Here is a 26163-nt window from a genome sequence, read left to right as displayed (position 1 = left end):
CGTCGTTCATCGTTTCTGTGCACGCTTCAAGGGTAAAATATTTTTGTTGTTTAAATAGTTTTAGGTGCTCCGGTAGATTAGTATAAATTGAGTTGTTTAACTGGTTGTAGGTGCTCCGGTAGATTAGTATAAATTTAGTTGTTTAACTAGTTTTAGGTGCTCCGATAGATTAGTATAAATTTAGTTTAGTAAATGAAGTAGTTTAAATATTTTTAGGTTCTCCGATAGATTTGGAAAATATATTTCGGTTTGTCGTTCTTCTAATTTTTTTCCTTGTTGAATAATATGTTAGGTCAGTAGAGATGTCTGATTTAGTGACGTTATGTTTGCACTATGGTCGTGGTACCGTTCAAACAAATGAGATGGGAGCTGATCTTAGTGAATGTCAGTACACAGAGGTGCAGGTGTCCTCCCCTAAAACATGGTCTGTTAGTCAGTTGACAGAATGGCTTGCGCGATGTTTAGGGTTCAATACTGAAACAAACACCGTCAGTGTTCATGCATTATGGACCCGGTCCACTGGTAATATTTTCTGGTATTTGAAGCCTATAGGGCGGGACGACCAGTGGGTGCGCTTGTTACAATCTTGCGAGCGTAGGGGATGTCATCCTGTGGCCTTACTTCTCCCCGTGCTAAAGCCGGTTACTGAACCTGAAGTGGAACGTAGCTCTGAATATGGTGAGAGCAGTGTAGGGATGCATGATTCACAGTCAATTCATGCGTCCCATGTTGGGAATGCTTTTTACGAAGCAGGCCAGAGTAGTCAGGCCGAAGGGGGAGATGCAGATGATTATCTCAGCGGTGAGGCGGATGCCGACGAGATAGATGGGCACATGCAAAACGAGATGCATGAAGAAGATATAGCGGGTGATATTTCCGATGGATCCGCCGAATCTGATGGAGACGAGCACGCACATGAAGTGCCTATTCCTGCATCATGGAATCAGGACTTCTCATCTGCAATGTTGGTGAATGACGGTCATGATTCTGCCTGGCAGTATCACCAGAACAACATTGCGACAGGTGCCCTCTACCCGAACAAACAAGCTCTGAAGGATGCCATCCTTAATTGGGCAATGTCCACTCAAAGGGTATTTGTAGCTCAAGTTTCTTGTCCGGATAAGTTGACAATGGTTTGTAGAAATCAGGGTTGTCCCGCAAGGGTGCATGGATATCACCCTAAGTACGACACAAGCTGGGTCATAAGTGACTTAGTTAGTCATAATTGTGTTATTCCATGCATCCCTCAAGATCATCCCAACCTTACTTCCACTGTGATAGCTCGCTTGCTTTACAACGAGATTGTGGAGTGCAAGGCGATGGAAGTGAAGGCTATCCAGAAAAAAGTCTTTGTCAGGTTAAAGTACAACATATCATATGGCAAGGCTTGGAGGGCTAAGCAGAAGGCACTCGAGACCATATTTGGTTCATATTTTGATGCATATGACTCTGTTGTTCGGCTCGTGCAGACACTGCAGAACCGGAATCCTGGCACGTATGTTGACATCCAAGAGTTGTACCTGCCAGAGTTCCCAACGGTTAGGGTGTTGCATCGGATGTTCTTCTCTTTCGGTGCTTGCATTGAAGCTTTCAGACATTGTCGACCGGTGATATGTGTTGATGGCACATTTCTCACTGGCAAGTACAAGGGTCAGATCCTCACAGCCATAGGTCAAGATGGGCAAAATCAAGTCGTCCCACTTGCATTTGCTTTTGTGGAGAGCGAGAACATCGATAGTTGGACATGGTTCTTCAGGCAGTTGAAAATAGCTGTTGTGCAAGATAAGCAGAATGTGTGCATCCTTCATGATAGGCATGCAGGTATACTCAACGTGATCAAGACATTGTCAAACCCTGCTCCCGGTGAACAAACTCCTTGGCAGGACATTCAGAGTCGTTGGTGCATGCGCCATCTAGGGGCAAATTTCTTCTCGCAGTTTAGAAATAAGAACCTCATGAATCTATTCAAGAAACTCTACAAGCAGAACCAACAATGGAAATATGAGCTTATACGTAAGAGACTAAATGTTTGCACACAGAGACATGTTAGGGACAGGAGAGCTGCAAGAGATGCTGCTGTCAGGGCACATGTTGAAGAAGTAGCTGCACAATTAGCAACTGGAGCTGTTACCGTGGAGGAAGAGCCGGTTGGGCTTTGTGACTTGCCAGGATTTGACCCTCCTGGTACAAGGAGAAGGCTAGCGAGGAAGATTAAAACCTTCGATCAGTGGATAGAGCATGAGCCATTGGAGAGGTGGTCTCTCTTGCATGACACACATGGAGCCCGGTACGGTGTCATGACTACCAACCTGGCTGAAACATATAATTTTGTGCTAAGAGGAAACAGAGCTTTGCCACTTACAGCGATCATTGAGGGCATTTTCTATGGCATAGTGAAGTATTTCAGGGAAAGACGTCAAATTGCTGCGGAGCATATGACAAACAATCCGAACACACGTTATTGTGAAAGGGTTATGAAGTACATGGATGAAAAGATGAAGAAAGCCCGGTCACACAGTGTTGTCGCCATTGGAAATCTAGAGCGAAGGTTTGAGGTTCGCTTAGCTAACAACAAATTCGGATGTGCAAATGAGATGAGAACACACGAGGTGAAAATTGGAAATGAATTGTGGCCAACGTGCGAATGCACATGCAACAAACCAAAGTTGCTTCACCTACCTTGCTCACATGTACTTGCTGCTTGCGGGCTCATAGGTCTTGACACAATCTCTTTTGTGTCTCCGTATTTTTTGAAAGAGGCTGTCCTCAATACCTGGAGAGGTGAGTTGATGGGTTTCCGATCAATGGGTAACTTCAACACTGTTGAGCCTGCTCAAAGGCGATACATTCCACATCCTGCGCATATGCGTACAAGTAGAGGGAGGCGGCAGAGTCAGCGCATCCGGAATGACATGGATGAATCCGAGGCCGACGGGCGCACCGTGCAATGCATTCTATGTAATGAATTTGGGCATAGGGATCCTGATTGTCCCACCTTCGTCACTGGAAGGGGCACTAGGCGTGGACGAGGCAACCGAGGAAGAAGAGGAGGAAGAGGGAGGGCAAGAGGAGGAGGAAGAGTTTAACATTTATACTATCACTATGTTTTAATTTTGTACTATCACTATGTTTTAAGTTTGTACGAGCACTATGTTTTAAGTTTGTACTATCACTATGTTTTAAGTTTGTACGAGCACTATGTTTTAAGTTTGTACTCTCACTACGTTTTAATTTTGTACTATGTGTTGCACTACGTTTTGTATTGTATAGCTAGTCACTCGTACTTCTATGGTGGACTGGAGTATACATCCGCTGTGGGTTGAAAGGTAAAAATGTTTTTATTTTAAACTTTAATCATTGTATTAAATATGCATTGTAAGTGACATAAATTTTATGATTGGTGGATATGCAGACTCAAATGGGCCGGGCTTTTAGCGTTCGCACGTCTAGTTGAGGCCACTGAGACTTCGCGGCACCTCAGCATTGACTCTTCTTTGCTCACTTGCTTAGTGGACCGATGGAGGCCTGAGACCCACACTTTCCACTTCAGATGGGGTGAGATGGCTCCTACTCTGGAAGATGTCTCAATGTTGCTCGGACTTTCGTTGGTGGGAAATGCGATAGGACCATTGGAGGACCCACCAGATTGGCAACAAACTTTGGCAGCACGTTTCTTCAATATATATGATGGGGCTCCAATACTGGTGACAGAGGCGCACGGACCTAAGTATGATTGGTTACAACATTTCAGGGTTAGTTCCTACCTCGCATATCTATCAAAGGTAAATGTTTCAAGTTGCAATATTTCCAGGTTATTCACAAGTCCCTTTGTCCTTACATGATTGCAGATCGAGAGATTTCCAGGTTATTCACAAGTCCCTTTGAGTGCTATACAGATTACTGGTAGCCTGGAGGCGTACCTATTGTGGCTTCTCGGGAAGGTGATGTTCACAGAGAACCATGTCACTACTTTGAGTGCGCGTTACATCCCCATTGCACTGGAAATCGCGACTGCTGAGTCAGCTGAACAGATCACACCGAGGAGTTGGGGATCTGCGGTATTAGCTGCTACCGTGCAACGGTTGTCAGCTTTCCACGGCCAAGTCGGCCATTCTTGGTTGCCCGCTGTTTTTACAACTGTGGTCCTGGGAGAGGTTCTCTATTGGACGACCAAACATAGATGTGGACCACAGTTATCATGTGGGCAACATGCTTGATGGTGATGACATCGACTTGCCAACTTTCGGCCTGTGTTGGACGCGTCGCAAGGTATGTCCCCTGGTATAATGTTATCCACCTTCTTAGTTTACACTATTGTTGAAACTAACTTATGTCTTGCGCAGAGACGGTATGCTAGTGAACAAACTAGGCGAGCCTACACTGCACTAAATGAGCAGTTTGATACGTACACGGGAGTTATTTTGCAACCGTACACGGAAGCAGCCAGAATTTCTAGATATCCCGATGGTATTTCTGTGCTATGCACGAGAGATCGGGGTTACTGGATGACGAAATCGAAGATTATCTTCGATGTCTTTGTTGAGGAGATGGCGCAGTCTTCATACTGACGTGATGAACTTTGATCGACAATTGTCATCCGCACCTCTTATGGTACCTCGGTCTCAGATTCAACCATGGCTCAAGAGGCTCGAGCAGAGGATAAGAGATATCTATAAAGCTATCACGTGCACGCGCACTTCGGATGTTGTGCATCACCAGCCATAGCCTACACCAGTGCCGCGTCCCTCTGTGCATCGACATCAGCCACGTCCACGTCTACAAGGAGTGGAACCGACGCCACATCCACCCCCACCTGACGAGCCTGGCAGTTCAGCGTGGCATCAGCCACAACACCACGCTTCGTCATCGAGCTTCATGTTTCAGCCAACTCCGCAACATCACAATCCTACTCCTGGTTTCATGTTTCATCCACATCCAACAGGTATGGTCGCTCCTGCATATCATGATGTGTCGGCGTCCGGATCCGGCTTAGGGAGTGAACCAGATGAGCCACAATCGCAGCAAAACATGTGGTTGGACATGTTTTCGACTCCTCCACCCTGGCCCACACAGGATACACAGTATGACGAGGGTGGATCCGAGATTCCTCCTCGTAACATTAGGCCCCCCCACATGTGGGGATGGAGTACACCCCCCACACCCCCAGAGCGCCAACCGAGACGTCGTGAGTGAAGCAAACTCTTTGCCCTGCTATGTATCACTTCAGACTTATGTCTATTTTACGTAAGAGACTTATGTGTATTTTATCTATGAGACTTATGTGTATTTTATCTATGAGACTTATGTGTATTTTATCTATGAGACATATTCCTATCTATTTCTATGCTGAGTTGGTTCATCGTGGATAACACATATACTACCAATAACTTGAGATTACAAACAAAGTAAGATTCCGGAGATACATAAAATAAGATACATGAAATAAGATACATAAAATAAGATACATGAAATAAGATACATGAAATGAGATACATAAAACAAGAACTACATAAAGTCGTCGTCATCCTTCGATGATGCAGAGCTCTGGCCCTTCGACGAAGCGGTACTCTTGGCACTCGTTGATGCTGCCCTCTTGTCCTTGCTACTCGGCATGAAGATATCGTGTTCGTCCTCGCTATCGTCAATCCATAAAAAGGGATGTTTTACTCCACCTCCACCGCGTATGTGCTGGCCTGTCTTCTTCCACCTTTCATTCAACCGCAGAAGTTCCTTCCGAATCTCCTCATATGTCCTTGCAGGCCACCCCTTCCTAGCTAATGCATGAGCAACCTCATTCAGTAGCGTGTCACTACTGATGAGTTCGTCCCATGAAACTATTCTATTGTCTATCTTGAAATTGCTAGCCAAGCGTAGAAGACACTCCGACATACCACTGTGAAAACTATGATCGAAAGGATAATGAGACATTTTGAGCACACTCCTTACCAACCTTGCTGTGGAGAGGGTTTTATAGGTGCCGAAGAGCGGGAAATAAATGGCGGGAAAGCGAGGCGGGAACAAAATGGCGGGAAAGCAAGGCGGGAACAAAATGGTGGGAAAGCAAGGCGGGAACAAAAATGCTTAGTTGGTTCTTCGTGGATAACACATATACTACCAATAACTTGAGATTACAGACAAACTAAGATAGACCTTGCCGGAATTAAAATACAACTTGCTAAAATTAAGATACAACGTGCTGACACAACTTGCTGGAATTAAGATACAACTTGCTGAAATTATAATAAATCTACTGAGTCCAGCGTGGATATTTCCCTTTTCCATCACCGGCTTCTTCTGCTGCTTTGGCCGCACGCGCCCTTTCTCTCTTTCTCTCCCTCTCAGCTTCACGGGCCTGTTCCCGCTGTCTGTAAACCTCCTCCAACCGAAGTTTCTCTTCTTGGTTCTTCCTTATCATCTCATCAATAAAAGCCCTCTGCTCCACACAATAATCTTCCCACTCTTTCTTCTGCTCTGCTTTCTCCTCTGCTTTAGCCTTCGCGCGGCGCTCTTCCAAGTCCAAGCTAGCCCATGCACGGCGACCTCTTTCACGAATCTCGGTCACCGCCCAGTCCGGCATTTCCGTGTCAATCCAACGATAGTACATGCAGAGAGGAGGAGGAGACTACAATATATATATATATATATATATATATATATATATATATATATATATATATATATATATATCAAGTAAACAATAATATCAACAACATATTTACTCTGGATAACTTGAGCATACCGGAGGCCTGAGGCACGCAGAAATAGATACGTGCGGTTCAGATTCATAATTGGCGCACATGAAAAACTTCATGCCCAACCAATCTGAAAAATCCGTCACCTCCTTCACCTTGCAGAGATCACCGCAGCAACATCGAACTGCTTCCACACCCCGAGGCAAACTCGCACTCTGCATTTTCTTAGGCCTGATGCTCTGATCCGAGCAAGGCAAACTCATATTCACTGGATGATGGAGGATGGAAGGCAGTTCTAGTGTTCTCAAGTGAGGCTGGATGATGGAGGAAGGCAGTCCAATGCCTCCTTTTATAGACTTAGATGACCAGGAATATGGCGGGAAAACGAGGAGGGAAATGAGGCGGGAAAGATTTGACGGGAAATAAGAGGGTAAATAGTTGGCGGGAAAGGTGCCGGGAAACGAAACGGGCAAAATTTGGCGGGAAAGGTGGTGCAAAAAATTAGGCGGGAATGGAGACGTGGAAATATTTGCGGCAACGGAGGAGGGAACAAAATGGCGTGGCCGATTGGGGGAATATGGACGGGAAATGGAGTAGGCAAAATAGCTAACATTCAAAATACACATAAGTTTCTTACATAAAATATCATCGCGAGTGAGACATATAGTTTTGATGCCCTTCTCCTTACACAACATAAAATATCATCGCGAGTGAGACGTTCAAAACAGTTCATGTAAGCTTGTCCTTTGATCCTCTAAAAATAGTTCGTGGGTGTAGCATTGCTCTAAGCAATATGAGAAAGACAATAGTGACAGATTTAGTTTTACGAAATTTAATCTTTTTTTACGAATGTTCAAAATCTAGTTGTTATCTGTTCAAGAGGTAGGAAATTGTAATTTTAGTTCCATGTGTCTATTGCTTCCAAGAAAAGGAGTACATCATTTTAGTATCATTTTTTCATTGTTTGAATTCTTCTTAGAATTAATAGAATGATTATTCCAAAGAGGAAAAAAGATGCCACTTCCGTCCAAAACAACAAAAATAAATAAGAGAAGAAATAAGGAGAATGGGAGAAGGAGGGAGAAGAAATAGAGAAAGGAGGGGGAGGGGGGGGGGGAAGGGGCTGGTGCTGGCCACTACTCGGCCACGGCCAGGCCGAATGGCCTATCGGCTTTCCCAAGGCCGAGTGGCAGTGGCCGGCCACTAATCGTCCTCCACGTGGCCGAGAGCTCCCTGTCGGCTTTGGCGAGGCCGACAGCCCCCTGTCGGCCGCAGCAACGCCGACAAGCTCCAGTCGGCCACAGAGTGGCCGAGGCAGGTATATTTTTCTAATTTTTGAATTTGATGCATTATTTTTCAAAAAGAATAAAAAATGTAATATTTAAAAAAAATTAGCGCATATATGTTAGTCTGCAGGAATTCTGTATGGGTTGGTCTATCAATCATGGTATTGAAGTTCCATCCATGGACGGATTGGTTAAAATTAACGTCACACCTCATGAATACGTGGGTTTCACATCATGGTGCATGGATCTGGTACCAACAATTACCCTCTCTATTTCAAAATATAAGGTGAATTAATATTCCAAAATTTGATCCTTCCCGCCATGGAGGGACAGGCAGGGGTACCCGTGCTGGAACAGCTCCTTGAGCAGGAATCGCACTTGTCCTGCGAGCGCACGAACACGAGGATCTTGCCATTGGCAGACCACTCGCCGAGCAGCTCCAGCAGCCTGAGGAACCTCTGGGCGTCCGGCCGCACCTCGACCAGCTGCGCGATGTCCTTGTTCACGATGCTCCGACCGCCCATCTGGATCTCCACGGGCTTGGCCAGCACCCTGCGCGCCAGCATCTCCACCTGCCGCGGGAACGTGGCGGAGAAGAGCACCGTCTGCCGGTCCGGCCGAGTGTTTTGGACAATCTGGGTGATCTGGGGCTCGAACCCCATGTCGAACATCCTGTCGGCCTCGTCCAGCACCAGGAAGGTGACTCTCCGGAGGTTGGTGATCTTGCCGGCGCTGGTGCAGAGGACGTCGATCATCCTGCCCGGAGTGCAGACGACGATCTCGGCGCTGCGCTTCAGCTCGCCAATCTGCTGGGCAACGGCGCATCCTCCGTACACGGCCACGCAGTTGACGTCGAACGCTTTGGAGAACTTCTTGATGTCTGAATAGATCTGCACCACGAGCTCTCTGGTGGGCGCCATGACGAGGCCGATGGGGCCGTCCCCGGGCGCGGCGGGCGGCTGGTCCTTGACGTGGCGCAGCATGGGCAGGACGAACGCCAGGGTCTTGCCGGACCCGGTCTTGGCGACGCCGATGCAGTCGCGTCCGCTCATTATCACCGGCAACGCCTGCGCCTGGATCGCTATCGGCTTGTCGAAGCCGAGCTTCTTGATGGTGCCGAGTAGCTTGCTCGTCAGGCCGCTCTGTATCCACGCCTTTATCGGCTACGGGACGCCTTTGCCGCGCACCTTGAGGTCCAGCTACTCGCGGTAGGCGGCGGCGACCTCGGCCGACATCTCCTTGATGTCCTTCGCTTCTGTGTAGAAGTTCTTCCGGAATGGCTGGTAGTCGATCTTGGAGTGGTCGGCGGTGACCAGCTTCTCTGCCTTGGTCTTCTTGACAGGGTTTATCAGCTCTGATCCACCCTGAGGGTCCTCGTCGCTGTAATTTGAGTCAGATTCATCCCCTTGCATGATTCTCCCCGTGGGTGCTGCTTTCATCGGCGTTTTCTTATCATCATTGCCGGCGGCATCGTTGGAGACCATGCCGCCTCCATGATACTCCCCGTAATAAGCAGTCGCGCTCTCCCTTGATGTTGTCGCCGGCGACAACTGTATGGAGTTCATGAACGCGTCGAGGGGGTCAATCTCGTCCTCCTCCATGCTAGCCCCGCTAGTTTCCCCGTTCGGCACGTCCATGGCGCCGACATCCTCATCCGACTCCTCGCCGTCCAAGCTCCACTTCGTCCCAGACTTGTCGATGCCATCAGCCTCGACACCACCGACACCGTCCTGCTGCTCGCGGCGCTTCTTCTCCTGCCACTCCCTGACGCGGCACCGGCGCCGCTCCATCTCGTCCTCGAGCCGCTCCCCCCCCCCATGTCTTCCTCCAGCTTCTTCTTCTGCCGCCGCTGCTCGGCCTCCGCGTCTTCCTCTATCTTCTTCTTCTGCCGCTGCTCCTCGGCATCCGCGTCTTCCTCCATCTTCTTTTTCCGCCGCCGCTGCTCGGCATATATGTCTATTGGCGGGGGCGTCGGAGCAGGAGATGGGGGCGGGGGCGGCGGCGGATGGAACCCTAGCACAGGGTCGGGACTCGAGGAAGAGATGGAGGGCAGGGGGCACGGGCGGGTGGGATGCAAGGACGAAAAGAAAACGGTGACAAAAAAAATTGATGGACAAAAATTAGCCGGTGAGATCTGGCTACCAACTGACTCTTTAGGAGTAGAGATTGCTCTTTAACTACCAGCATGTATTATCTTAAATAACTCTTTCAAAAACACTTTGGGAAAAATATAAGGAGAACAACATTCGATATGTTGTTAAAACTCTGTTAAAACCCGATGGAAAAAAGAAAAAGAAAATGATACAACATATGTTATTGTCCTTTTGATAACTTATGTGAGAAAACCTTGAGAGGATAAAACTCACTGTTAAGCTTTAGAGGACAATTACTATGTCTTGTATATACCCATTAAAAACCCCGGTGGAGGAAAATAGGATGTATGACATATATTCTTATGTTGATATTACCTCATTAAAAACCTTGATGAGAACCATGAGAGTAAACTCATAAAGGAAAAAAGAGTGCAATATAATGTTTGAACGGGTTATTTTTTCAAAGAGAAACTCCCCTTGATCTATGCAAACCCCGAAGTCGTCGCATACCTATCCCATGAACATATTTTTCAAATGTTGAAGCTGGGAGTGATTTCGTAAATAGGTCAGCGAGATTATCACACGATTTGACTTGCTAAATGTTTTGTCTTCCCTTTCTTCTGTAATTGATGGGGAAAAATAATTTAGGAGAATTATGCTTAGTGATATTGCTCTTTATGTAACCCGTTTTCATTTGAGCAACACAAGCAGCATTATCTTCGTAGATAATGGTTGGAGATTCGATAAAACCTTTGCCACATGATTTTTGTATGTGGTTTATCATTCTGCGAAGCCATACACATTCACGTGACGCCTCATATAATGCGATTATTTCGGAATGATTGGTGATGTAGCCACTAGGGTCTGCTTGGAAGACTTCCATGATATGGCTGTCCCACCATGTAGGAACATGAAACCGGTTTGTGATCTGGCATTGTGGGGGTCAGATAAGTAGCCAACATCTGTATACCCAATCATATCAATGTCCAAATTTATCTGAAATTGAAAGAATAGGCCAAGATCCTTTGTGCCTTGGTGATATCAAATATATTCTTAACTCCAGTCCAATGGCGTTTAGTGGGAGATGCGCTATGTCTAGCCAGTAAATTCAATGCAAATGCAATATCAGGCCTCGTGTAATTTGCAAGATACATGAGCACTCCAACGGCACTAAGATATGGAACTTCAGGTCCTAATATATTTTCTGCATCATTCATTGGTCTAAATTGATATTTCTCTACGTCTAGAGATCGAACTACCATAGGGTTTTTGGATGGATAGGATTTGTCTATATTGTATTTCTCCAATACATTCTGGATATAGGCGGTTTGTTGAACCAAAATACCCGAGGGAAGGTGCTCAAGTTGTAATCCTAAGCAAAATTGGGTTTTACCCAAATCCTTCATCTCAAATTCCGTATTTAAGTGATTGCGTGCTTCATCCATATCTTCTATGGTTCCAATGATGTTAAGATCATCAACATACACTGAAATAATGCAAAATCCAGTTGTGGACTTTTTTATGAAAACACATGGGCAATCATCATTATTGGAGTATCCTCTTTTCACAAAGAACTCACTAAGTCGGTTGTACCACATGCGACCCGACTGTTTTAAGCCGTATAAAGACTTGTTTAGTTTTACACAATATGCGTTGCTTTTTGCGTTTGGGTTCCGGATTGGGACTCCATCGGGAACCTTCATGTATATGTTCGAATCAAGTGAACCGTAAAGGTAAGCGGTCACTACGTCCATCAACTACATAGATTGACGATTTTGTATTGCCAAAGAAATAAGGTACCAGAAAGTAATACCACTCATTACTGGAGAGTATGTTTCATTGAAATCAGTGCCTGGTCTCACCACCTCGTGTTCTCGTTTCTTTTACGGACAAAAACCCTTTTGAATCCCACACGGAAAACTCTGGGAGGTGTAGCTATTGCTTAAGTGCATACCTTTCGATTATTGAGCATGGCTAACTCTACTTGGATTGCATCCTTCCATTTAGGCTAGTCGGAGCGATTCTTGCACTCTGCCATGGTCTTTGGATCATGATCATTTAGAAGGTTGTCTGCAACTGTAGTTGAGAAATATATGTCGACAATTGTAGACTTACGATTGTAACATTCTCTAGAATCTATATAGTTCGTGGAAATTTCATTTACCCATGTTGACTGGTCGTGGTTTCCTAATACGATTGAGTCAGGGTTTTCCGATGTCCTAGTCACCGAGTGCACAACTAAGTTGGGTTGTGGGGGTTGTCCGCCCATTGGGTGTATATTACCCATTTGATGATTATCAACAATAGGTTGATTTTTGTTTACTGGTTCGAAGGGTTTCTTTTTCTGTTTCCTTTGGTGCTTGTGAGGAGCTGAATCCTGTTCCGTGACCATACTTCTCCCCCTCTTCCTTTGAACACGGGGTTGAGTAGTTTTTGTTGGTACCTCTACTCTTTCGGGAGCGTTTTTGGCAGGATTGTAGGATTTGGTAACACCTTTATAGTCAGTAAATGAATCTGGCAAGTTATTTGCAATGTGTTGCAAATTAATTATTTTCCAAACTTGAAGTTCAGTTTCTTGAGTACGTGGATGAGAGGAGGAAATGCCTTGGGCATTCCTATCGAATTCCGGGCATTATTTTTGGTACTTGATGTCTCCCCCTAATGCTGGGAAATGGTCCTCATTGAAGATGCAGTCAACGTGAGGGTTTGTGAACAAATCCCCCGTGAGGGGTTAAAGGTACTTGATTATTGACGCTGATTTGTACCCCACATAGATCCCCAATTTCCCGTGTGGGCCCATGGATGTATGGTGTCGTGGTGAGATTGGGTCATATGTGACGCATCCAAATTTACGCAGATGAGAAATATTTGGTTGATTTCCACGTACTAATTGCACAGGGGAAGTGCTGTGATATGGAGTTGGTCGCAATTGTATTAAGTAGCGGCGTGTAAAATTGCGTGACCCCAACAAGAAGTTGGTAATTGCAATTCATTAGTAAGGGTCGTGCAATGAGCTTAATTATCTTACATAAAGATTCGGCCAATCCATTTTGAGTGTGGACATATGGGACTGAGTGCTGAACTTCAACGCCTAATGCCATGCAATAATCATTAAAGGCATGGGAGGAGAATTCAGGAGTGTTGTCCAGTCGAATTGATTTAGTTCGATTCTCGGGATAATGAGCTTGCAATTTGATAACCTGTCTCATTATTTTGGCTAATGCATGGTTTCCTGTAGATAGTAAACACACATGAGACCATCGCGTAGATGCGTCTATTAGAACCATGAAATACCTAAAAGGTCCACACAATGGTTGGATAGGACCACAAATATCGCCTTGAATTCATTCAAGGAATTGGAGTGGTTTTGCTTGAATTTTAAGATATGAGGGTCTTAAAATGAGTTTCCCAGTAGCACATGCAGTGCACATAAAATCCGTAGATTGTGGGAATTTAGCTTCATTTAAGTCATGACCATTGGAATTGCACATAATTTTCCTCATCATCCCGATACCAGGATGACCAAGCCGATCATGTCAAGTTTGGAATGCATTTACATTCTGAAAAATTACCTTATACGCAACGTGTTCTACGGGTTTTATGTAAGTGTAGTACAATCCTGATGTTAAAGAGAGATTTTTCTCAAATATTCGTTTGCCATATCCATTGTTTTTGGTAAAGAGGAGATATTCCTGTTTATTGTCTTCATGAGTTTCAATGTGGAAACCATTTTTGCGGATATCTCTATAACCTATGAGGGTACGAGTTGAATCACGATACAATAAAGCATCCTCAATTACAATTTGTCTACCCATAGGGAGGGTAAATATGGCACGTCGAGTGCCAACAATTACCGCATCGCGTCCAACGATTGTTAAAATATCTCCATTCAACTTTGTAAGAGTTTGGAAATACTTGATTTCCCTAAGTATAGAGTTTGTGGTGTCACTGTCCACAAGGCATATTTCCTCCTCCATTGGATTAATTCCCGTAGAAATCTATATATTGAAATGTGGAATTTGAGTTAATGAAAACACTTTATTGGATATATAGAGTACATATAACTTTATTGGTATCAAAGTGCTGATACAGTATACATTGTGTGTTTTTACAATATAGAAAGGATGACTACAACAATAATATTAATAATATGTTTTTATTACAACAATGTGATGGATGCACACTAATAAAATATCTAAATGGTGTCAATTGACTAGTCAAAGTCCCCGAACATGTCAGTGGCGTATTCTGTCATCATATCCTCCGTGTCCACGGAGTCTGTGGTTGATGGAATTCCTTGTTGTTACTTGGTGCTCCTTGAACATCTTGCGAACAACCAGCTTCCATGTTGTTGTCAGGTTGAAGATTCAAGTGGGATTCATATCTTGCTCCTTGGGCAGGTTTGTTACGTCCCATGGATTGCAGGTAAAGGTTTACCAGATGTCTTAGGGTGCGGCATTTTTTGGTGACATGCTTGTAGCATCCACATTTCTGGCAAAGTTTAGTTTTATCAAACTTATTCTTTGTTATGCCCTTCCACTTGTCTGAATTTTGGGGCTTGTTCTTCTTGTTGTGGTTGTTCTTACCCTTAAAGTTCTTGTTTTGGACTTTGGGAGAACCATTGGACTTAATGTTGTTTTGAAAATTTGCATGTACTTCAGGGAGAGGAGTAGCCCCAACTAGATGTTGATGACTATTCTTTAACAAAAGTTCATCGTGTTTCTCAGCCTGTAGGAGCACATGTATAAGTTCTGGATAAGCTGTATAATTGTGGGCACGATATTGTTGTTGTAGGATCGTGTCGTCCGGGAGCATAGTTGATAGAGTCTTTTCTATCTTCTCTGCTTCTGTAGGCTCCTTCTCACAAAACCGCAACTTAGAACAAATTTCATGAACCTCATGATTATACACTCCGATGGATTTGAAATCTTGGAGTCTTAAATGGGTCCACTCATGACTAGCTTCACGTAGTATAACTGCCTTTTGTTGTTCATATCTAGTCTTAAGGGATTGCCACATATTGCTTGGAGATTCGTCCATCAAATATTGTGATTTCAGATCTGGATGGATATGGTGTCTTATTATGTATAAAGCACCATATTGTTGCTGCTCGGTTAATTGTGCAACTCCCTCTTGAGGGGGATCTGGAGGAGGTATGAGTGCAGCTGCAATTCCACAACATGAAAGACCGATTTTAACATCCATAGCCCATGTAGGGTAGTTGTTGTTGGAAATATGCCCTAGAGAAATAATAAATTAGTTATTATTATATTTCCTTGTTCAAGATAATCATTTATTATCCATGCTATAATTGTATTGATTGAAAACTCAAATACATGTGTGGATACATCGACAAAACACTGTCCCTAGTGAGCCTCTAGTTGACTAGCTCGTTGATCAAAGATGGCTAAGGTTTCCTAGCCATAGACAAGTTTTGTCACTTGATAACAGGATCACATCATTAGGAGAATCATGTGATGGATAAGACCTAAGGTATGAACGTAACATGTGATCGTGTCATTTTGTTGCTATTGTTTTCTGCATGTCAAGTATATATTCCTATGACCATGAGATCATGTAATTCACTGACATCAGATGACTACTTTGTGTGTATCAAATGTCGCAACGTAACTGGGCAACTATAAAGGTGCACTACAGGTATCTCTGAAGATGTCAGTTGAGTTAGCATGGATCAAGACTGGGGTTTGTCACTCCGTGTGACGGAGAGGTATCTCGGGGCCCACTCGGTAATACAACATCACAAACAAGCCTTGCAAGCAATGTGACTAAAGAGTTAGCCACGAGATCTTGTATTACATAATGAGTAAAGAGACTTGCTGGTAACGAGATTGAAATAGGTATTGGATACCGACGATCGAATCTCGGGCAAGTAACATACCGAAGGACAAAGAGAATAGTATACGAGATTATATGAATCTTTGACATAGAGGTTCAACCGATAAGATTATCGTGGAATATGTAGGATCCAATATGGGCATCCAGGTCCCACTATTGGATATTGACTGAGAGGTGTCTCAGGTCATGTCTACATAGTTCCTGAACCCGCAAGGTGTGCACACTTAAGGTTCGGTGACGTTTCGGTATAGTTGAGTTATAGGTGTTGGTGACCGAAGTTTTGTTCGGAGTCCCGTATGAGATCCCGGATTACGAGGAGCTTCGGAATGGTTCGAAGGTAAAGATTGATATATAGGAAGTCCTGTTTTGGTCACCGGAAAAGTTTCGGTCTCATCGGTAGTGTACCGGGAGTGCCGGGAGGGGTGCCGGGGACCATCTGGAGGGGTGTCACGCCCCAAGGGGCCTCATGTTGGGGAACGTAGCAACTTCAAAAAATTTCCTACGCCAAACAGCAATTTATCTATGAAGAGACCAACAACGAGCAAGGCGGAAGAGCATATTCATACCTTTGAAGATCGCTAAGCGGAAGCGTTGCTAGAACGCGATTGATGGAGTCGTACTCGCAACGATTCAGATCGCGGTCGATTCCGATCTATGTGCCGAATTATGGCACCTCCGCGTTCAACACACATGCAGCCCGGTGACGTCTCCCACGCCTTGATCCAGCAAGGAGAGGGGAGAGGTTGGGGAAGAGCTCCGGCAGAACGACGGCGTGGTGGCGGTGGAGCTACGTGGTACTCCGGCAGGGCTTCGCCAAACACCGCGGAGGACGAGGAGGGAGAGAGGTAGGGCTGCGCCGAGAGAGAGGAAGAACTTGTGTTGTTGCAGCCCCAAAAACCTCAATATATATAGGAGGAGGGGAGAGGGGGTGCGCCACCCCTAGGGTTCCCACCCTAGGTGGTGCGGCAGCCCCTCAGATGGGAGGTGCGGCGGCCAGGGCTGGGGAGAGGGGGGGGGCTAGGTTGGCTTTGGGCCTCTCCTGCGCCTAGGGTTTGCCCCCTCTCCTCTCAAGCTGCGCCTTGGGCTGGGTGGGGAGGCGCACCATCCCACCTAGGGGCTGGTTCCCTCCCACACTTGGCCCATGTAGCCTCCCGGGGCCGGTGGCCCCTCCCAGTGGACCCCCGGAACCCTTACGGTGGTCCCGACACTTTGCCGGTGGAGCCCGAAACACTTCCGGTGTCCAAAACCACTCAACCTATATATCAATATTTACCTCCGGACCACTCCGTAACTCCTCGTGACGTCCGGGATCTCATCCGGGACTCCGAACAACCTTCGGTAACCACGTACATCATTTCCCTATAACCCTAGCGTCATCGAACCTTAAGTTTGTAGACCCTACGGGTTCGGGAGACACACAGACATGAACGAGACACTCTCCGATCAATAACCAACAACGGGGTCTGGATACCCATGTTGGCTCCCACTTGTTCCTCGATGATCTCATCGGATGAACCATGTGTCAAGGATTCAATGAATCCCGTATACGATTCCCTTTGTCTATCGATATGATACTTGCCCGAGATTTGATCGTCGGTAACCCCATACCTTGTTCAATCTCATTACTGGCAAGTCTCTTTACTCGTTCCGTAGCACATCATCCCGTGGCTAACTCCTTAGTCACACTGAGCTCATTATGATGATGTTCTACCAAGTGGGCCCAGAGATACCTCTCCGCTATGCGGAGTGACAAATCCCGGTCTCGATCCGTACCAACCCAACAGACACTTTCGGAGATACCCGTAGTGCACCTTTATATTCACCCAATTACGTAGTGACGTTTGGTACACCCAAAGTATTCCTACGGTATCCAGGAGTTGCACAATCTCACGGTCTAAGGAAAAGATACTTGACATTAGAAAATCTATAGCATACAAACAACCCGATCTAGTGCTATGCTTAGGATTGGGTCTTGTCCATCACATCATTCTCCAATGATGTGATCCCGTTATCAATGACATCCAATGCCGATGATCAGGAAACCATGATCATCTATTGATCAACGAGCTAGCCAACTAGAGGCTCACTAGGGACACATTGTGATCTATGTATTCACAAATGCATTACTGTTTCGGATAATACACTTATAGCATGAATAATAGGCAATTATCATGAACTGGAAATATAATAATAACCACTTTATTATTGCCTCTAGGGCATATTTTCAACAGTCTCCCACTTGCACTAGAGTCAATAATCTAGTTACATTGTGATGTATCGAACACCCATAGAGTTGTGGTGCTGATCATGTTTTGCTCGTGGAAGCGGTTTAGTCAACGGATCTGCGACATTCAGATCCATATGTACTTTACAAATATCTATGTCTCCTTCCTGAATGTAATCACAAATGGAGTTGAAGCGGCGCTTGATGTGCTTGGTCTTCCTATGAAACCTGGGCTCCTTGGCTATGGCAATAGCTCCAGTGTTGTCACAGAAGAGTGCCATCGGGCCTGACACACTTGGAAGCACTCCAAGGTCGATGATGAACTCCTTCATCCAGATCCCTTCTTGAGCTGCTTCCGAAGCAGCTATGTACTCCGGTTCACATGTAGATGCCGCCACAACGCTTTGCTTGGAGCTGCACCAGCTCACTGCCCCACCATTCAGAACATACAGTATCCAGTTTGTGACTTAGGGTCGTCCGGATCTGTGTCGAAACTAGAATCGACGTAACCCTTTACGACAAGCTCTTCGGCACCTCCATACACGAGAAACATATCCTTAGTCCTTTTCATGTATTTAAGGATATTCTTGACCGTTGTCTAGTTTTCCATACCGAGATCACTTTGGTACCTCCCTACCAAGCTGACGGCAAGGTTTACATCAGGTCTGGTACACAGCATGGCATACATAATAGAGCCTATGGCTGAAGCATAGGGGATGGTACTCCTCTTGTCTCTATCTTCTGCTGTGGTCAGTGATTAAGTCTTACTCAATCTCACACCTTGCAATACAGGCAAGAACCCCTTCTTTGCATTTTCCATATTGAAATTCTTCAATATCTTGTCAAGGTATGTACTTTGTGAAAGACCTATGAGGCGCCTCGATCTATCTATATAGATCTTAATGCCTAATATGTATGCAACTTCTCCAAGGTCTTTCATTGAAAAACTCTTATTCAAATAGGCCTTTATGCTTTCCAAGAGTTCTATATTATTTCCCATCAACAATATGTCATCCACATATAGTATGAGAAATGCTTCAGAGCTCCCACTCACTTTCTTGTAAATACATGCCTCTCCATAAGTCTGTATAAACCCAAACGCTTTAATCACCTCATTAAAGCGAGTGTTCCAACTCCGAGATGTTTGCACCAGCCCATAGATGGAGCGCTGGAGCTTGCATACTTTGTTAGCACCTTTAGGATCGACAAAACCTTCCGGCTGCATCATATACAATTCTTCCTTAAAGAAACCATTAAGGAATGCCGTTTTGACGTCCATTTGCCAGGTTTCATAATCATAAAATGCGGCAATTGCTAACATGATTAAGACAGACTTCAGCATCACTACGGGTGAGGAAGTCTCATCGTAGTTAACTCCTTGAACTTGTCGATAACCCTTAGCGACAAGTCGAGCCTTATAGATGGTCACATTACCGTCCGCGTCTATCTTCTTCTTGAAGATCCATTTATTTTCTATGGCTCGCCGATCATCGGGCAAGTCCACCAAAGTCCATACTTTGTTCTCATACATGGATCCTATCTCGGATTTCATGGCCTCAAGCCATTTGTTGGAATCTGGGCCCGCCATCGCTTCTTCATAGTTCGAAGGTTCACCGTTGTCTAACAACATGATTTCCATGACAGGGTTGCCGTACCACTCGGGTGCAGAGCGTACCCTTCTCGACCTTCGAGGTTCAATAGCAACTTGATCTGGAGCTTCATGATCATCATCATGAACTTGTTCTCTAGCTGGCGTAGGCACCTCTGAAACATTTTCTTGCGCTGCGTTACTCTCCAGTTCGAGAGGAGGCACGATCACCTCATCAAGTTCTATTTTCCTCCCACTTACTTCTTTCGAGAGAAACTCTTTCTCTAGAAAGGATCCGTTCTTGGCAACAAAGATTTTGCCTTCGGATCTAAGGTAGAAGGTGTACCCAATAGTTTCCTTTGGGTATCCTATGAAGACGCATTTCTCCGCTTTGGGTTCGAGCTTCTCTGGTTGAAGTTTCTTCACATAAGCATCGCAGCCCCAAACTTTCAGAAACGACAACTTAGGTTTCTGGCCAAACCATAATTCATACGGTGTCGTTTCAACGGATTTAGATGGTGCCCTATTTAAAGTGAATGCGACAGTTTCCAATGCATATCCCCAAAATGATAGCGGTAAGTCGGTAAGAGACATCATGGATCCCACCATATCTAATAGAGTGCGATTACGACGTTCAGACACACCGTTACGCTGCAGTGTGCCAGGCGGCGTGAGTTGTGAAACATTTCCACATTTCCTTAAGTGTGTGCCAAATTTGTGACTCAAATATTCTCCTCCACGATCAGATCGTAGACACTTTATTTTCTTGTCACGTTGATTCTCTACCTCAGTCTGAAATTCCTTGAACTTTTCAAAGGTTTCAGACTTGTGTTTCATTAAGTAGACATACCCATATCTACTTAAGTCATCAGTGAGGGTGAGAACATAATGATACGTCCATTTTGCATCATGCTTTCATGATATATTTATCTGTTCTTGGGCTGTTATTCACTTCACGGTACAATAGTTATGCCTTTTTTCTCTTATTTTGCAAGGTTTACATGAAGAGGGAGAATGCCGGCAGCTGGAATTCTGGCCTGAAAAAGGAGAAAGTTTGAGATGCCTATTCTGCGCAACTCCAAAAGTCGTGAAAATCAACGATGATTTTTTTTGGGATTTATAAAAAATACCGGGCCGAAGAAGTGCCAAGGGGCGCCAGCAGGTCTCCACAAGCCTGCTAGGCGCGGCCACCCCCTCGCCGCGCCTAGGGGGCTTGTGAGCTCCTTGCTGGCCCACTGCCCCCCCTCTTTTGCTACAAGAAGGGTTTCGGTCTGGAAAAAATCAAGATGAGGATTTTCAGAGGATTCGCCGCCGCCACGAGGCGGAACTTGAGCAGAACCAATCTACAACTCCGGCAGGACGATCCTGTCGGGGAAACTTCCCTCCCGGAGGGGGAAATCGTCGCCATCGTCATCACCAACACTCCTCTCATCTGAGGGGACTCATCACCATCAACATATTCATCAGCACCATCTCATCTCCAAACCCTAGTTCATCTCTTGTAACCAATCTCCGTCTCGCGACTCCGATTGGTACTTGTAAGGTTGCTATTAGTGTTAATTACTCTTTGTAGTTGATGCTAGTTGGATTACTTGGTGGAAGAGTTTATGTTCAGATCTTTGAAGCTACTCATTAGCTCTCTGGTCATGAATATGATTATGCTTTGTGAGTAGTTTCTTTTGTTCCTGAGGACATGGGATAAGTCATGCTATAAATAGTCATGTGAATTTGGTATTCGTTCGGTAATTTGATGTGTTGTATGTTGTTTTCCTCTAGTGGTGTTATGTGAACGTCGACTACATAATACTTCACCATTATTTGGGCCTAGAGGAAGACATTGGGAAGTAGTAAGTAGATGATGGATTGCTAGAGCGACAGAAGCTTAAACCCTAGTTTATGCGTTGCTTCGTAAGGGGCTGATTTGGATCCACTAGTTTAATGCTATGGTTAGACTTTATCTTAATTCTTCTTTCGTAGTTGCGGATGCTTGCGAGAGGGGTTAATCATAAGTGGGATGCTTGTCCAAGTAAGGGCAGTACCCAAGCGCCGGTCCACCCACATATCAAACTATCAAAGTAACGAACGCGAATCATATGAACATGATGAAAACTAGCATGACAGAAATTCCCGTGTGTCCTCGGGAGCGTTTTTCCTCCTATAAGACTTTGTCCAGGCTTGTCCCTTGCTACAAAAGTGATTGGGCCACTTTGCTGCACCGTTGTTACTTTTGCTACTTGCTACTTGCCACGAATCATCTCACCACACAACTACTTGTTACCGATAATTTTAGTGCTTGCAGATATTACCTTTCCGAAAACCACTTGTCAGATCCTTCTGTTCCTCGTTGGGTTCGACACTCTTACTTATCAAAAGGACTATGATAGATCCCCTATACTTGTGGGTCATCAAGACTCTTTTCTGGCGCCATTGCCGGGGAGTGAAGCGCCTTTGGTAAGTGGAACTTGGTAAGGAAACATTCATATAGTGTGCTGAAATTTATTGTCACTTGTCACTATGGAAACTAATCGTTTGAGGGGCTTGTTCGGGGTATCTTCACCTCGAACGGAAGCACAAATAGTTGCTCCTCAACCTTCTGCACCTACTGAAAATATTTGCTTTGAATTTCCTTTGGGTATGCTTGAGAAACTGCTGGCTAATCCTTTTACAGGAGATGGAACATCACATCCAGACTTGCATCTAATCTATGTAGATGAAGTTTGTGGTTTATTTAAGCTTGCAGGTTTGCGTGAGGATGAGGTCAAGAAGAAGGTCTTTCCCTTATCTTTGAGGGATAAGGTGTTGAGATGGTATAGGCTATGTGATGATACTGGATCATGGAACTACAATCGGTTGAAATTGGTATTTCATCAAAAGTTTTATCCTATGCATTTAGTACATCGTGATCGGAATTATATTTATAATTTTTGGCCTCGTGACAGAGAAAGCAACGATCAAGCTTGGGGGAGGCTTAAATCAATGTTATATTCATGCCCCAATCATGATCTCTCGAGAGAAATTATCATTCAGAACTTCTATGCTCGGCTTTCTCATGATGATCGCACCATGCTTGACACTTCTTGTACCGGTTCTTTTATGAAGAGAGATATTGACTTCAAATGGAATTTATTGGAGAGAATTAAACGCAACTCTGAAGATTGGGAGCTTGATGAAGGTAAGGAGTTAGGTATGAATTTCAAGTTTGATTGCGTTAAATCCTTTGTTGAAACAAATACTTTTTGTGATTTTAGTGCTAAGTATGGACTTGACTCTGAGATAGTAGCTTCATTGTGTGTATCTTTTGCTGCTCATATTGATCTCACCAAGGAGAAGTGGTTTAAATATCATCCTCCCTTAGAAGTAAGTTAAACCCAATCCACTTGAAGAGAAAGTCATTGCCTACAATGATCCTATTGTTCCCAGTGCTTACATTGAGAAACCACCTTTCCCTGTTAGGATAAAGGATCATTCTAAAGATTAAACTATGATACATAGAGGCTACATTAGAACACCTACACCCCCTGAGCAAATTAGAGTTGAACCTAGCATTGCTATTATCAAAGATCTCCTGTCCGACAATGTTGATGGCCATGATATTCACTTATGTGAAGATGCTGCTAGAATTGCTAAACCACACGCTAGAGACAAACAAAGGCCTGTTGTTGGCACACCTGTTTTTTCTATTAAGATAGGGGATCATTGTTATCATGGTTTATTTGATGTGAGTGCTAGTGTTAGTGCAATACCTCAATCCTTATATGATGAAATCAAAGATGAGATTGCACCTATTGAGATAGAACCTATTGATGTCACTATTCAGCTTACCAATAGAGATACTATCTGCCATGTGGGAATTGTTAGGGATGTTGAAGTCTTGTGTGGTAAAAGGAAGTATCCTGCTGATTTCCTCGTTCTAGCTACCACCCAAGATAGCTTTTGTCCCATCATATTTGGCAGACCTTTTCTCAATACTGTCAATGCTCATATTGACTCTGAAAAGCAAATTGTCACTGTTGGCTTTGAAGGCGTGTCACATGAGTTCAATTTCTCCAAGTTTGGTAGACAACCTCATGAAAAAAAGTTGCCCAGTAAGGATGAAACTATTGCCTTAGCTTCTATTCCCGTGCCTCCTACTGATCCCTTAGAGCAATACTTGCTTGAGAATGAAAATGATATGCATATGGATGAAAGGGATGAGATAGATAGAGTTGTCTTAAACAATATCCTATCCTTAAGAATAATTTGCCTGTTGAACTGCTTGGGGATCCACCCCCACCAAAGGGTGTTCCTGTGTTCGAGCTTAAACAGTTGCCTGATACTCTTAAGTATGCTTATCTTGATGAAAAAGAGATATATCCGGTTATCATTAGTGCTAGCCTCTCAGAACATGAAGAAAAGAAGTTACTAAAAACTCTGAGGAAGCACCGTGCTGCTATTGGATATACTCTTGATGATCTCAAGAGAATTAGTCCCACTCTATGCCAGCACAAGATTAAAACCGATACTGATTCCAAACCAGTTGCTGATCATCAACCGAGATTAAATCCTAAGATGAAAGAGGTAGTAAGAAAAGAAATACTAAAGCTCCTGGAAGCATGTATTATCTATCCTGTTGCTCATAGTGATTGGGTGAGTCCGGTGCATTGCATCCCTAAGAAGGGAGGCATTACCGTAGTCCCTACTGATAAGGATGAATTGATCCCATAGAGGATTATTACTGGCTATAGGATGGTGATAGATTTTAGGAAATTGAATAAAGCCACTAGGAAAGATCATTACCCTTTGCCTTTTATCGACCAAATGTTAGAAAGACTATCTAAACACACACACTTCTGCTTTCTAGACGGTTATTCTGGTTTCTACCAAATACCAGTTGCACAATCTGATAAAGAGAAAACCACTTTCACCTATCCTTTCGGTACTTTTGCTTATAGACGTATGCCTTTTGGCTTATGTAATGCACCTGGTACCTTTTGAAGATGCATAATGGCTATATTCTGTGACTTTTGTGAAAAGATTATTGAGGTTTTCATGGATGACTTCTCCGTTTACAGGTCTTCTTTTGATGATTGCCTCGAGTCTTGCAGAGATGTAAAGACACCAATCTTGTCTTGAATTGGGAGAAGTGCCACTTTATGGTTAATGAAGGCATCGTCTTAGGACATAAAATTTCTGAAAGAGGTATTGAAGTCGATAAGGCTAAGGTTGATGCAATCGACAAAATGCCATACCCCATAGATATGAAAGGTATAAGAAGTTTCCTTGGTCATGCTGGTTTCTATAGAAGGTTCATTAAAGACTTCTCTAGGATTTCTAGGCCTCTTACCAATCTCTTGCAAAAGGATATCCCTTTTGTTTTTAACGATGATTGTGAGGAAGCCTTCGAAATACTTAAGAAGGCTTTGATAATTGCACCTATTGTTCAACCACCTGATTGGAACTTGCCTTTTGAAATCATGTGTGATGCTAGTGATTATGTTGTTGGTGCTGTCCTAGGGCAAAGAGTTGATAAGAAGTTGAATGTTATTCACTATTCTAGCAAAACTCTAGACAGTGCCCAAAGAAACTATGCTACTACGGAAAAGGAATTTTTAACAGTCGTGTTTGCATGTGAAAAGTTCAAGTCTTACATAGTTGATTCGAAAGTCACTATTCACACTGATCATGCTACTATTAAGTACCTCATGGAGAAGAAAGACGCTAAACCTAGACTTATCAGATGGGTTCTCTTGCTACAAGAATTTGATTTGCATGTTGTTAATAGGAAGGGTGCTGATAACCCCGTAGAAGATAACTTGTCTAGGTTGGAGAACGTTCTTGATGACCCACAACCTATTGATGATAACTTTCCTGATGAGCAATTGAATGTCATCAATACTTCACGTAGCGCATGATACGTCTCAAACGTATCTATAATTTTTGATGGTTTCACGCTGTTATCTTGTCAACTTTGGATGTTTTGTTTACCTTTTATATCTTTTTTGGTACTAACTTATTAACTCAGTGCCAAGTGCTAGTTCCTGTTTTTATGTGTTTTTGACTCTTTTCAGATCTGATTTTGGAACGGAGTCCAAACGGTATAAAATCCCCAAAATGATTTTTTTAGAATGGAAGAAGATCAAGAGGCTTGAGGGCCAAGCAAGTGGGCCCACACGGAGCCAACAAGCCCTGTTGCCACGGCCAGGGGGGGAGGCCGCGACAACCAAGCTTGTGCCCCCCTGGCGCTCCCCTGCCCTAGGTCTTTGGCCTATAAATTCCCTAAAAATCCAGAAAAAATCAGGGCATCCACGAAAACACTTTTCCGCCGCCGCAAGCTTCTGTTTCCACGAGATATCATCTGGAGACCCTTCCCGGTGCCCTACCAGAGGGGACTTTGGAGTTGGACGGCCTCTTCATCAACATCATCGCCCCTCCAATGACTCGTGAG

The 26163-nt window shown here is 44.4% G+C and overlaps 1 pseudogene; it reads right to left on the bottom strand.

Annotated features, from left to right (window-relative positions):
- Positions 1-8269: 8269 nt before the first annotated feature.
- LOC123426137 overlaps positions 8270-26163 on the bottom strand; it is a 72081-nt pseudogene continuing 54187 nt past the window's right edge.

The sequence above is a fragment of the Hordeum vulgare genome, chromosome 2H (assembly GCF_904849725.1).
Source record: "Hordeum vulgare subsp. vulgare chromosome 2H, MorexV3_pseudomolecules_assembly, whole genome shotgun sequence".
Classification (NCBI taxonomy): domain Eukaryota; kingdom Viridiplantae; phylum Streptophyta; class Magnoliopsida; order Poales; family Poaceae; genus Hordeum; species Hordeum vulgare.
This window is presented reverse-complemented; position numbering and strand designations above follow the sequence as displayed.